The 13,946-nt window shown below is 41.0% G+C and overlaps 1 long non-coding RNA gene across 1 annotated transcript in view; it reads right to left on the bottom strand.

Annotated features, from left to right (window-relative positions):
- Positions 1-2,123: 2,123 nt before the first annotated feature.
- Positions 2,124-13,946, bottom strand: part of LOC136627050 (uncharacterized) — a 36,686-nt gene continuing 24,863 nt past the window's right edge. Inside the window, exon 3 of the long non-coding RNA XR_010792741.1 lies at positions 2,124-2,443. This is a non-coding gene — a long non-coding RNA (uncharacterized lncRNA). The remainder of the gene's footprint in view (positions 2,444-13,946) is intronic.

Genomic DNA, 13,946 nt, shown 5'->3' with positions numbered 1-13,946 from the left:
AGAGAACAGAACCCCCTGATTTCAATAGGTTCATTCACATTTCCTTTTTTTGCAAAAAAATTGGATGTACTCTATTTTTTTTGCACCAAAAGTCCCCATAAAAGGCGTAAAAGCGCAACACGCTGTGCAATTGCATGAAAAGAAGAACGCATGTCGACCTCGTTAGGCTAAACAACCTATACAATCAGGGAGGGGGATGTGGTGCACGCCTATGAACAGGCCCTTCATGCGCAAAACTGTATGCACGCGAATCAATTCATTCATAGTGCAAATACGTTGCGCTGAAGCATGTGCATACGCCGGTGTGAAGTCACCCTTAGGGTACCTCTACATAGGCCAATACTTGCCTAAATAAATCACTCATAGGAGTGATTAAGGATGACTGTTGGCCTGTGTATACATGGCCCCATGTGAAGTTACTCAGTAAGGGTTCTTTCACAGGGGCATATGCGTTTTGCGTGTGCCTTAGCGCAACAAATTTGCGCCATGAACAAGGTGCTTTTGTGTGTGTGTTTGTGCATTGTACTGTCTTTGCACACAGGGCTGCTCACATGCACACACAACACAAATTGCTAGCTGTTATGTTTCAGCTTACTGAAATGGAACGACTGCTGAGCAACGTCTCGCTAAATGTAAGGACTCTTTCACATGACTGAATACGTTTTTACTTTCGTCCATTTGTGCTGAAAAATTGCATGAATGAAGAATAGCCACGATCAAGTCCTGATCTTTAGCTGCGTATTTTCTGCCGTTCCCACTGGAAACTACAGCTTATTGGCAGAAAAATATGCTGCGGCGTGGAGATCCTTCGATCGGCAGAAATCCTTGGAATGACTTCTAATGGAAGCTAAACTACCCCCCATCTCCCTTTTTTCAGCACCCATAGGAGTCTATGGGAGCTTCCAGCATATCTTGGGCAAAGATAGGGCAAGACCTACCTTTAGACGAAGCGTATAAAATCGGTGACCGAAAATGGTCACCGATGTTCTATTTTTGAAGGCATAATTCAATAATTCATCTGATTGAATACATTGGAATCCAATCCTTCAGATGGTAGGAATTTTTGCCCAATTTTTGGAGGCTGCTAAATAGCTCCGTATATACAGTCATGGGAATAAAGCCTAAACAAGAGTTGTCCAATCTATTTAATGTAGTGTAAAGGTACCTTTATGCACTTATCTTGTCTAATTTATTCTGTACATTATGTTACTTGTCAGAAAAGTGCAGTTCAAGTGCAGTCGATATACGCTGCCCATCTGATGCAGTGGTTTACAATACATCAGTTCAGATGGGCGTATTCCCGTGGTGTAAAAGTGCCTGACCAGCCAAGATAGCACAAAGGAGCGCATTTTGGCTGGGTGTTTTTACATGGGCCAGGAAAGATAGTTCAGGAACTATCTTCCTGGCCAGAATACAGCAGCGGCTGACTCTTATGGGAGCTCATGGTAGCTGCGGGAGAAGGGAGGTGGGAGGGAGTTTAGCAGCATGTCTGCTGTACACCCACCCCCTCCCTCCTTCTCTTCACCCTTGCCGGCTGTTTGCAAAGGGAGGGGCGGAACAGGGCGTGAGCTAGTTGCTAAGCTCCCGCCCCCTCTCATTGCTGGCAGCCGACAAGGGGCGGAGAGGGGGTGGGAGCTTAGAACACTATCTCCCACCCCCTTCCCTTGCTGGTGAGGGAGGGGGGAAGGGGGAGGCTCTGCTAAACTGTCTACCTCCGCCCGACGGCAATCCGGGCTCGGCGTATATGCGCCGGACCCAGGCCATCTGAACGGGCGCACAAACGGCAGATATGTGTGCCCGTTCACGTGATTTTCGGTCGCGCTCGTGCGAAAGAACCCTAAAAGTCATGCCTTTTGTTTTATAGCATTTCAAAGAAAATATTATCCAAGATCCATGTGAATAACTGCTCTTAACACCTAGTAAGTTGTTGGATCTATTGTTTTATTCCAGTTCACCCCCGAAGTTACTCCTATACTACAAAAGTTCCAACAGACAAAGGCAAACCTTCTAAACGAAACCTTTTGTGATGCTAAATCAAAAAGATAGATTTTATAAGAGGGATTCTTTTATTGACTAACCAGAAAAAATTATATTTGTCTTTTTTTTTACACAAAAGTATTTAACATCACATTGATTTTTCTGGCTAATATGGTACCACACTATTTTTGCTGCACATCATAACAAAATTGTAGCAAGTTTCATTTGGGAGGTAAACATGGTAATAAAGTGTTTTTAGAAGAAAAGGCTTTACTTTCAATTGACTCTGTTTGACATGTAAAAACAGAAATTTGTAATGTAGAGTCCGATGGCAGTAATGATATGTGCAGACCACTAGACTCAGAAAGAAGAGGTGGTTATTTCTAGAGTTGTCCATTCATCAATTGTTAAAATAAACCACCCAGCTGGAAACCTCCAAACCCTCTCGAGTAGAGAGAACATTTGTCTGAAAAAGAAAACAGAGTAGCTGTGTTAGTTCAATTACACAGAAAGGAAGGCCTGCAAATATACACTGATTGCTTCACTGCAGATACTTTGGAAACAATGTAACAGAATGTTACTATGAAAGGTGAAACCTTATCATCTATGGGAGTGACCTGGATCACAGGCATGTACAGCTGTTTGCTGTGAGAAATGTCATGCGAGCATGTGTCAGCTAGTTGTAGAAGTTCATTATTTCACTCCATTGCATTAGTGGTACATGTGCAGTTAGTGTACAAAATTGCTAAAGATAGATAGATAGATAGATAGATAGATAGATAGATAGATAGATAGATATGAGAGAGATAGATAGATAGATAGATAGATAGATAGATAGATGTGGAAATAGATAGATATGGAAATAGATAGATAGTGCATTCTCGAAAGACCAAAAATATTAATTTTTTGTAAAAAAAATCAAGCACCTAGGTGCTCTGCAAAACTCGGCATGCAGTTACATCTCAGGCAGATATGCAAATGATTAGAGTTGTGGCGTGATTAGATGAACAGTCTTGCCACCTGAGGCCCTAAAAGTGGTTTCACTCTTGGCCTATAAAAAGGCTCTCTTACATCCAAACTAGAGGTGGCTTAACAGGGAACTAGAACCTCCATGCCCAGCTGTATCACATCTTACATCCAAGCTAGAGGTGGTACAACAGAATACTAGAGCCCCCATGCCCACCCGTATCACATCTTGTATCCAAGCTAGAGGCGGTACAACAGGAAACTAGAGCCTCCATGCCCGCCCGTATCATATCTTGTATCCAAACTAGAGGTGGTACAACAGAATACTAGAGCCCCCATGCCCGCCTGTATCATATCTTATATCCAAGTTAGAGGCGGTACAATAGGGTACTAGAGCCTCCATGCCCACCTGTATCACATCTTGTATCCAAGCTAGAGGTGGTACAACAGGGTAATAGAGCCTCCATGCCCGCCTGTATCATATCTTATATCCAAGCTAGAGGCGGTACAATAGGGTACTAGAGCCTCCATGCCCACCTGTATCACATCTTGTATCCAAGCTAGAGGTGGTACAACAGAATACTAGAGCCCCCATGCCCACCCGTATCACATCTTGTATCCAAGCTAGAGGTGGTACAACAGGGTACTAGAGCCTCCATGCCTGCCTGTATCACATATTGTATCCTAGCTAGAGGCGGCCCAACAGGGTACTAGAGCCTCCAGGCCCATTTGTATCATATCTTGCATCCAAGCTAGAAGCGGCCTAACAGGGTACTACAGCCTCCATGCCTGCCCGTATCACATCTTGTATTCAAGCTAGAGGTGGTACAAGACGGTACTAGAGCCTCCATGCCCACGCTTATCACATTTTGCATCCAAGCTAAAGGGGGTACAACAGGGTACTAGAGCTGTCATGCCCACCCGTATCACATCTTGTATCCAAGCTGGAGGTGGTACAACAGGGTACTAGATCCTCCATGTCCGCCCACATCACATCTTGTATCCAAGCTAGAGACGGTACAACAGGGTACTAGAGCCTCTATGCCTGCCAGTATCACATCTTGTATCCAAGCTAGAGGCGGTACAACAGGGTACTAGAGCCTCCATTCTGGTGTTCAGTTTTCCACAATAATTTTTCCTTTTGCTCTTATATTCCAATCACTTACTTATATCAATGTTACAATCACACTGAGAAAGTTTCATTTGATTCCCAGAATGCCTTTAAGAGGGAGGGATTTTTTTTTTACAAAGAGTATATTTTTTAAATGACATGGGACCCACAATGCCAAAAAAAGCAGGTTATGTTTTATGAGAACATTAATTATATGTTTAATTTTTATAAAAGTGTTGTGGTTTACCTGAACTTTCTTAGCCATTCATTACTCTCCAACATTGGGAAATATGTGTAAATGTTAAAAAAAACTGTCTGAAAGTTAAAATATGAAGAGCTACCACTATAGAAGATGTTCAACATGAAATTTTCTATTGACAATGTGAGTCACTAGATGTAATAGCACAATAATTTTGTGTAAGATCTATAGTTATAGATATTATTATTTATTATGTATCTCTACAGAGATTAGAAATCCCTCCAATTAGAAAATAAATAGGAATTCATGGTCATAGATTGCAGCAGTTTATTTTTGAAAAAGACAGATTAAGGACAAAATAGTGACTTTATACAATATCAATGAACAGTACATAGATCTGTCTAATGGTGTACTTATAACCCAGGACAGTAACTATAACAAGGGGGCACCTTCTACATCTACAAAAAAGCTAGTTTTACCATCCGTTTAGACGAATGGGAGCTGTAAGTAGCCAAGATTAAGGCTGTCCAAACGGAGCAGGCTGGAGCAGTTGAATATGATGGGGCACCCCCACGCTCCTTCCCACCTCCCATATTATCCCTAGCTAGTGTGGCAAAATTGCAGCTTGACAAAGTTTTATACCACAGACCCTTTTTACACTAAGCCATGGCCTTTGTAGTTCCCTAGAGGAATAGTGCTCCTTAATGACCCCTTCATAGTAATAGTGTATACTGGTATCTTAATAATAGTTACCAGCTGCACATAGTGACATTGATTACAGTGCAGTTACCTCCAGTGATCACAGGTGGCGTCATCAGTGTTGTTCTCTCTCCCTTTTGTTTTGTATCCGCACCCAGGCCAACACAATGACTCCTCCTGACTACAACTTTGGTTTCTTCCTTTCCATTACCCTCCCTACATTTCCCAATACCTCTATAAAATCCATAGTCCCCCAGATAGTAATTACGCCCCACGCAGTAAGTGCTGCTTTTAGTGCCCTCCACACAGTAAAAGTGCCCCTTTTTGCCTCCATTAATAAAGCTGCATCTTCTGCCCCATAACTCAAACTGCCCCTTTTCTGCCCCCATGAGTAATAATGACCACTTTCTGCCCCCATAATTAAAAAAATTCTGCCTTTGCTGCCCTCGTAATTAATAGTGACCCTCTTCTGCTTCCGTATTAAATAATGTAATTGTTGCTGACCCCAAAATAGATGAGGTCATCACTTCTGTCCCACGTAGGTAATAAAGCTGTCTTTTCTACCCCTGTAATTATTAATGCTGCCTTTTCTGTTCCCTTTCTAATAATGCCACCTTTTCTGCCCCCTTTGTAATAATGCAGCCTTTTTCGGCCCTCGTAATTATTAATACCACTTTTTCTGTCCCCTCTGTAATAATGCCCCATTTTCCGCTCGCTTTGTTACAATGCCACCTTTTTCGGCTCCCTTTTTTAATAATGCTGCATTTCTGCCCCCTTTGTAATAATGCCACCTAATACCACCTTTTCTGCCCCATTTGTAATAATGCCACCTAATACCACCTTTTCTGCCCCATTTGTAATAATGCCGCCTTTCTGTGCCCCCTTTGTAGTAATACTGCTATTTTCTACCCCTTTTATAATAAGTAAAAAGCAGTGAAGCCCAATTTTGCAGTGGTGTAAAAAAATACAACCAGAGGTATGCTCACCTTGCACAGCGCTCCCTTGTGCAGCTCTGAGCGTCTCTTCATTCTCTTCCTTTCTTTTGGGGTCAGCACAGTCTCGTGGTGTATGCTCTGAAACTTGCCCAGCGCTAGTGCTAGAATATTCAGCACAGTGTAGACTGCCGAATAGGGGATAACTTGCTGATTGGTGGGACCTCCCTCTCTGTCAGCCTTTTAAGCACAGTGGTCGCATTGACCGTAGAATGTAAAGAGTTAAATAGCTGGCATCAGACGTTTCTGTTCCAGGCCCTCAGAGTCAGAGCTCAGTTATCAGCCGACAGCCAAGCTCCCCCCTCTCGAGTATGGGAGACCCATGCTGACCATATTCCCAAGTGCCATTAAAAGGTGTATGCATTGGAATAAGGCCCCTTACTAACCACTGTACATTAGGCGTATTGGCAGTAAGTAGTTGTGATGACATTGGTAATTATACGAGCACATTTACTGTACACTCTACAAAGATCAGAGATGCATACAGAAATAGTCGTATCATACCAAGGCTGTAGATACTTGTATTAAATTGCTTTCACAGCATTAAGATACAAGTTGTGAAATAGCAGCTCACCACTCTAATGGTCAAATTACTCCTGGCATAACAACAGCAAGGCAAAGAGGAAGGCATTAAAATATAATTGTTACTATTATTTTGAGAAAACTTGCCTAAATTAGTAGTACAGTGATATCTTGGGTGAAGAGTGCCTCCGCTTACAAGCTTTTTGACTTTAGAGCAGGCTCTCTCCCGAATTTTTCCCCCGGTTTAAGAGCAAAGACTTGGGTTACAAGCCTTGCTCTCAATGGGGTCGCCGCTGCTGCCGGTGGCCCCATGGAAAGCAATGGCCTGCCGGCAACCCCTGCAGTGATTTTTGGGAAAGGGCTTTAAATATAAGCCCTTCTCTGAAAATCATCCCTAGCTGTAGTAAAAAAAAATATATTCATCTGTCCGCCGCTGCCGGGGCTCAGGCATGTCTAGCTTACACTAGGAAAAGCTTCAGAGTAGTGCAGGGAGAACAAGCGGCGGCTAGACGCACCTGAGCCCCGACAGACAGGTGTGTATATATATTTTTATTTTTTTACTACTGCTAGGGATGATTTTCAGGGAAGGGGTTATATTTAAAGCCCTTCCCCGAAAATCACTGCGGGGGTGCTGACGCCCTATTGCTTTCAATGGGGCAATGCCATCCCCATTGAAATCAGTGGGAGAGCTTCGCATTACGGAACTGATTAATGGCTTTTCCATTCATTTCAATGGGGAAAATTGATTTGACTTACGAGTGTTTTGGGTTAAGAGCTCCGTCACAAACAAATTAAACTCTTAACCCAAGGCACTACTGTATTCCCAAAATAATTTCAAACAAAAACTTATGCTTAATAAATGATAAAAGAATGGCCTTAGTAGTTCAGATGCCCATAGACGGTCGCTATTGGTAAACGATCTAATAAATCATACTACCATACATGCTACCAATTGGTCCAATTGTAAATAACTGTCCTACCAACATTTCCCTGTTGGTCCCTTCTTGAAAAACCAGGGCGATTGGCCTGAAAGGGCAGCCTTGTAGCAGAGCTTCACCCTATAGGAGGGATATATTTTAGGCTCTGATTATATTCACATTATGGCTTCTATTATAAAATGATCAACAGATCCTGCTGACTTAGCAAGAATAACGGTGCCGACTGCACTATAATTGTGTCAGAAATACTGGATCACAGTGTAATGTAAGCTGAGGCTTATCCCTCACGTGAGGACAAATTGTCACAACCTTACAGGGTTTGTCTTGGTTTCCACTGTGTCAACAAAGTAGAAAATACTACAAACTATTAAGTAATGTAACTATATATAACATATATAGTGATGCAACATCCTCAGCTCTGAAGTGTTATTCTATCTGCCGCAGGACACAAGCCATTTTGGGCCTTGAGGAAAAATTTTTTTGGATAACCACATTCCAAGGGACAATAGGTTTTCTCCATCACTACAGCTTTAGCATGGCTTTTTGTGGGACAACTTGACGTTGTCATTGGCACTATTGTGGGGGATATAGAATTTACTGGTTAACTTTTCATTTTGGGGGAGGTGGCTGACAAAAAAAAATTTAACATTGTTGTTAATTTTTTTTTTGATGTGTTTCACTGTGAAGGATAAATATTTTTCCTTTTGGTTGCTACCAAAAATGTATCATTTTTTACACTTCAACTGCTTATTTGCAATAAAACATTTTTAATGGGGAAAAACAACTTTGAGGAGAGCTGACAGATCCTCAAGGCCACACATGTGAAACACAAGCAGCACTAAAGTATGGAGGTAAAAACTAGTTCTGCTAATGTAAGTGGAGAATTACCCAAGACGCCTCTAATATGGATAGAGATTGTGTACTGAGCTAAAACCGCACCATAGTGTGAAGAAGAGACTGTGTAATAGAGACCTATTGCTGTAGCTACTGGAAACTGCTGCTTGGAGTAAAGTCTTAGAGACTCCTTTTTCTACAAACTATGCACTTATTTGCCCCTATAAAGATATGCAACTGTCAAGCTATTTGCCTCTGTAAAGATATACAACTGTCAAGCTATTTGCCTCTGTAACGATGGGTAACCACTAAGCCTGTTGCCATCATTGAGAAACTGTAACCACCAGACCCTTTGCCACAATGAGTAAACATCCATTCTAGTCAACCCTGCTGTCTCTATGTCATTTTCTGTGCCGTCCTCAAGTGGGACCCGAGTTACACACTCTGGCCTGAGCTCCTTAGGCCACTCTGGCACAAGTGTTTGCATAAACGGTGCGTTTATGGCAGCATTTACAGCGTGCAGGCAGTGCTTTTCAGAGTTTTTGTGAGCATTTGTCTTTGTTTTTACTGCATATTTTGTACAGTAACAATGCAGGCAAAGTAAGCTGATAATGTCACCCTTTTTCCCCCTCCCAGTGGCATTCTAGGCAGTGTTAAAAATGCTGTAATACACTGTTAAACCCCCCATTCACTTCAATGGGCGATATAGGGCATCAAATATGTGCTGCAACACTGAAAAATAGAACAGGTTTGATTTAATATGTATTAAAATGCTGCACTAAAACGCTCATCTGAGAGGCCCAAATGAGATGAATGGAAGCTTAGTGCTGCATTTTTAGCTTGTGATGAAAATGCCCACTAAATGCTGTAAAAAAAAAACCACCTATGTGAGAGAGGCCTAACACTCTTAGGTGGGGTCCCCACGAGATGGAATTGCTGCAGAATTTCCATGCGGACATTCCGCACTGAAATTCTGCGCCATTTACAGAAGCAGCAAAGTCAATAAGATTTTGAAAATCTCATCTACAAGCTGCGGAAACAACCTGCACAAAACCTGTGCGTAAATTTACTAACAGAGCTAAATTCAATTCCACTCCATGTCAATTTTATTGCTGTCTCTGGTACAGAATTTACCTCCTTTCAATGAGAAGGGGGAATTCTGCACAAGAATTCATAATAAAACCCACCCCAAATGGTGCGAGTTTGGCGGCAGACTTTCCACGTCAGATCTGCAACAGAATGCCCCCTGCAGACATTCCGCTGGAAATCCGCCTTGTGTGGACCCAGCCTTATGCAAAAGGCATAAAAGTAGTTTTAACAAAAAGATGACATTTAAACAAGTGCTAACTATGCACTTGTAGGTACCTGGCAGGTGAAATAATAGGATTGGTTATAAGTGTAGCAACTTTTTTGATCAGTTGATCTACATGTAAAATATCTGTACAGGTAAACAAAGGAAGAACTTGAAAAAGAACCCAGGTTAGGAAATAGTATACAGAATCCTGAAAGAACACATCTTCAAAGTTAATCTTTGGTTGCTATCTGTCCAGGATCCTTTGTTTGGAATGATTATGTCACAAAGACTTCATAAACTTTGACATGTCTGTCCGACAGGCTTCAGCAGCATCTCTTTAGCTGACATAAAAGGGCTTGAAGATGTATTGACCTACTATCTGCCGCACTGTTAGTAATTCTAGAAAGCTTTGACTCTGTCTATTGTCATCTTCCAGATAGGATTTCCTTGAAACAAATCTGGAAATTATTATCTTGAAGACACTAGTGATGTTAATATTTTGTTAACTATGTAACAAAATATGATTTCATTTGTAGCTTTCTACCTATCTATATTTGTAAATAAACCAGTAGGAAAGCGATATCAGCATGTGTTGATGATATAGGAGTGTTGAACCTGTGATCTTAGTTTCTCATGAAAATGGTAATAAATCCTCTGTATTCATCTACACCCACTTTACATATCTGGACCGAGCAGCAATTTAACTGATCTTCAGCCAGACTTTGAAGTCTATCTAAGTTCCCTGGAATTTGACCAGACCATGTAATGTATCACAGAACTCTTTGCATTATGTATTCCAGATGCTGATTTCCTGTTCCTTTGTAGAGTTTTTTTTTCAACTTTTTTAATGTATCATGCTATTGATATTTCAAAAAGAACAAAAAGTAACAAGCACCTAATATTGTGACAATTTGGAAAAAATACAAAATAACTGTGTTGCGCATTGCATTACGTTTGTGAGCTGTGTTTGCTTTCTTTGGCCATATTATTACTTCACTCGTGGTATTTCTATAAGTTTCATTGTAGGGTTATTAGGCTTGTTAATGAGCTTTAAAACTGAAATCCAACCTAATTAATACAGAGTTTAAGCCAGAGAGTACGTAATTCCAAATCTGCTGAAAGCCTCAGTATAATTTGGGTTTGGGGTTTAAATGAATGCAATATGAAATGTTTCCTATATTATTTCACTGTAGCACCTTAACCACCAGTGGCATATAAAAATAGATTGACTCTCTCAAGTTCAGGAAACCAGCTCCGTCCTTTGAGGGGAAGAAAACACAAAATAATCAGTCCTGTCACAGTGTGCCAAATGGTTAGTGGTTAAGAAGTACGGTCACAGTCCACAAACTGCTTAAGTGAGACCACAATATTTATTTAAGGAGCCAAAAGTCCCAAGTTTCCTTAATGATCTTCAGATTCTCTGGGTCAGATCTGGACAAGGGCCATGGTACCACGAGAGCAATGAATCTGTAAGCTTTGACACAGGTTACATCTGAAAGCAGCGTTTCATGGAGTCAAACAACAAATATAAAGAGCATAGTGCGGAGATTAGTTTTCCTAAACAGCTCCAGTCCTTCTGTCTGTAAACATTCACACTAATCTTGTTTAGCTTGGAAGGACAGATATTTTTCTTTCTCTCGAGAGAGTAGATAGGGAGCAAAGACATGCCGGCCTCGTACTGGAATATTATTCCACAAGGTCCAAGTAGAAATGATGTTATATAACTTCAGGAGAAATTATTTTGTCGGCAAGCAAATCATGACATGGACTTCTGTACATTATAAAGGGAAGCTGAAGCTTTGGTCAACTTTTACCAAATACGTATGGAAATGGAACATTATGATGTCACATATTTCAAGGTCAGAACGTGAAACCGCACCAAAATAAGAAAGCGATATGTCTTACCAGCCTACCACCGAAGGAAGAAGTAGGAATCCAACAGATATATCCAAGAACATATTTTATTGTAATTTGATACATTACATGATTTCACCCAAAAATGGTTCATTATTAGAGATGAGCGAACGTACTCGGATAAGCACTACTCGTCCGAGTAATGTGCTTTATCCGAGTATCGCTGTACTCAGGGCTAAAGATTCGGGGAGCGCCGCGGAGCGGGGAGCTGCAGGGGAGAGTCGGGAGGAACGGAGGGGAGATCTTTCTCTCCTTCTCTCCCGTCCGCTCTCCCCTGCTCCCCGCCGCAACTCACCTGTCAGCAGCGGCGCTCCCCGAATCTTTAGCCCCGAGTACAGCGGTACTCGGATAAAGCACATTACTCGGACGAGTAGTGCTTATCCGAGTACGTTTGCTCATCTCTATTCATTATCATTACCAATGAATTATCACTTGCCCTGACTGTTTGTACTACTGCCTGTACATTGAGTGTTTACTTTTTGTTTGTTATGTATAATGGGGTTTGGTAAGTGGAGCTAGATTGTGGCAGTAGACCACAGTTGGCACCACTAATGTTTCTTTTTGATTTCCTTTCCTGTTTAGCCATAAAATGTATCGGAAGTGGTGACCCAGAGAAATGAATGTAGCGTATGGAAGCAGGGGACTGGTTCATATAGGCAACATAAGCACAGGAGTTATGCTTCAGACAACCATAGAAGCCTTTGCACACACTCCAGCGCAACGTATTTGCACAGTGTACAACTTTGTTTTTTTGCGCATGTTTGCACATAGTACTGTACTTTTTGCGCACACAGAGCCATTTCACATGCATACGCACCCCCCCCCCACCTGATTTAAAAGGCTATTTAGACTAATGAGGTTCAGATGTGTCCTTTTCCCTATTTCATTCATCCCCTTGCATTTTGCGCCTGTATTTACGCATCTCCCATTGACATCTATGGGGCCGTTGATGCGCAAATAAGCAGGAAAATAGAGCAGGTCCTGTTCTTTTGAGCACGCACAAAATATACGGGAAAAAACGTTAATAAGAATAACTGCACAGCCTTAAATCATAATGTCTTCAGACGTCAGACAGTGGATTAGAAAGGGTTAAATCAGGGTGGGTGTTTTGCGTGTGCATGTGGACAGGCCCTGCGTGCGCAAAAAGTACAGTACAATGCGAAGACGCGCCTGCAAATCAAAGTTGTTCACTGTGCACTGAATCGTGTGCAATTGCACATAAGGTCGTCTGAAACCGCCCTAAGTGAAGGTCTGAGCAATGTTTTGCTTTTTCTTCACACATAAGAGAAAATTTCAAGAACCATCTGCAAGTGACTTGAATTCCTGAGGGTGTCTATGTTCATAATGTGCTTTACAGGCTTTTATGATTGAGCAGTTAGTCTTGTTTCCATGTGTAGCCCAGATGTGACATTTTTTAAAGATCCTATATTCACAAGATTTTTATGTGACCCTTTTTATGCAGTATTTGGCTTTGCAGAGAGAACTGTTAGCATATATATATATATATATATATATATATATATATATATATATATATATATATATATGAAAAACTTTATTATTCTAATTTTGCTTTAATAAAATACAGAAACTAATTCTCACCTGCCAGAAGCTTAACCTGTTCTTAATCTACATTCTTTGTTCTTATAGCACCTTGATGTGTCTCACCAGTTTCCACAGCACCGATAGCAGACTTCTAGCTGCACTTATATAAATATGTATAACAATGTACAGATGTATCAAATCTGAAATTGAGTTTCACAAGATGCTATGCCGTTAACATAGCGCGCCAGTACTTCTATGTCAATGGCTATACAAATTGCGTAATGCGTCAAACTATCATTTGGCACATTAATAAACAGATTTAGCTTGCCAAACACTACTTTGGCACATACTATATCTGTTGTTATTTCACTTAACCCCTTAATGACGCGGCCCCTTTTTTTTTTTTTCATTTTCATTTTTCCCTCCCCCCTTTAAAAAAATCATAACTCCTTTATTTATCCATTGACGTCGCTGTATGAAGGCTTGTTTTTTGGAGACGAGTTGTACTTTTTGGTGCTAATTAAAGTACCATGTAATGTACTGAAAAATTCTAAGTGGAGTAAAATGAAAAAAAACAACAACATTTCGCCATCTTTCAGTGCGTCTTGTTTCTACAGCGCACAAACTGCAACAAAAGCGACATGATACCTTTATTCTATGGGTCGGTACGATTACTACGATACCCAACTTGTATAGTTTTTTTTACTATACTACTCTTTTTTTTTTCAAAGACATTTAATTTTATTCAATTATTTTTTGTGCTCATCCTGTGCGCGCGATAACTTTTTTATTTTTCCGTCGACATAGTTCTGTGATGGCTCATTTTTTGCGGGATGTCCTGTAGTTTCTGATAGTACTAATTTGGAATACATATGAATTTTCGATCGCTTTTTATTGCACTTTTTCTTGGAGACAGGGTGACTGAAAAAGAGCATTTCTGGCGTTCTTTTTTTTT

This window comes from Eleutherodactylus coqui, chromosome 5 (assembly GCF_035609145.1).
Source record: "Eleutherodactylus coqui strain aEleCoq1 chromosome 5, aEleCoq1.hap1, whole genome shotgun sequence".
NCBI classification, from domain to species: domain Eukaryota; kingdom Metazoa; phylum Chordata; class Amphibia; order Anura; family Eleutherodactylidae; genus Eleutherodactylus; species Eleutherodactylus coqui.
The sequence above is the reverse complement of the archived record's forward strand: the minus strand, read 5'-3'. Positions and strand labels throughout refer to the sequence as shown.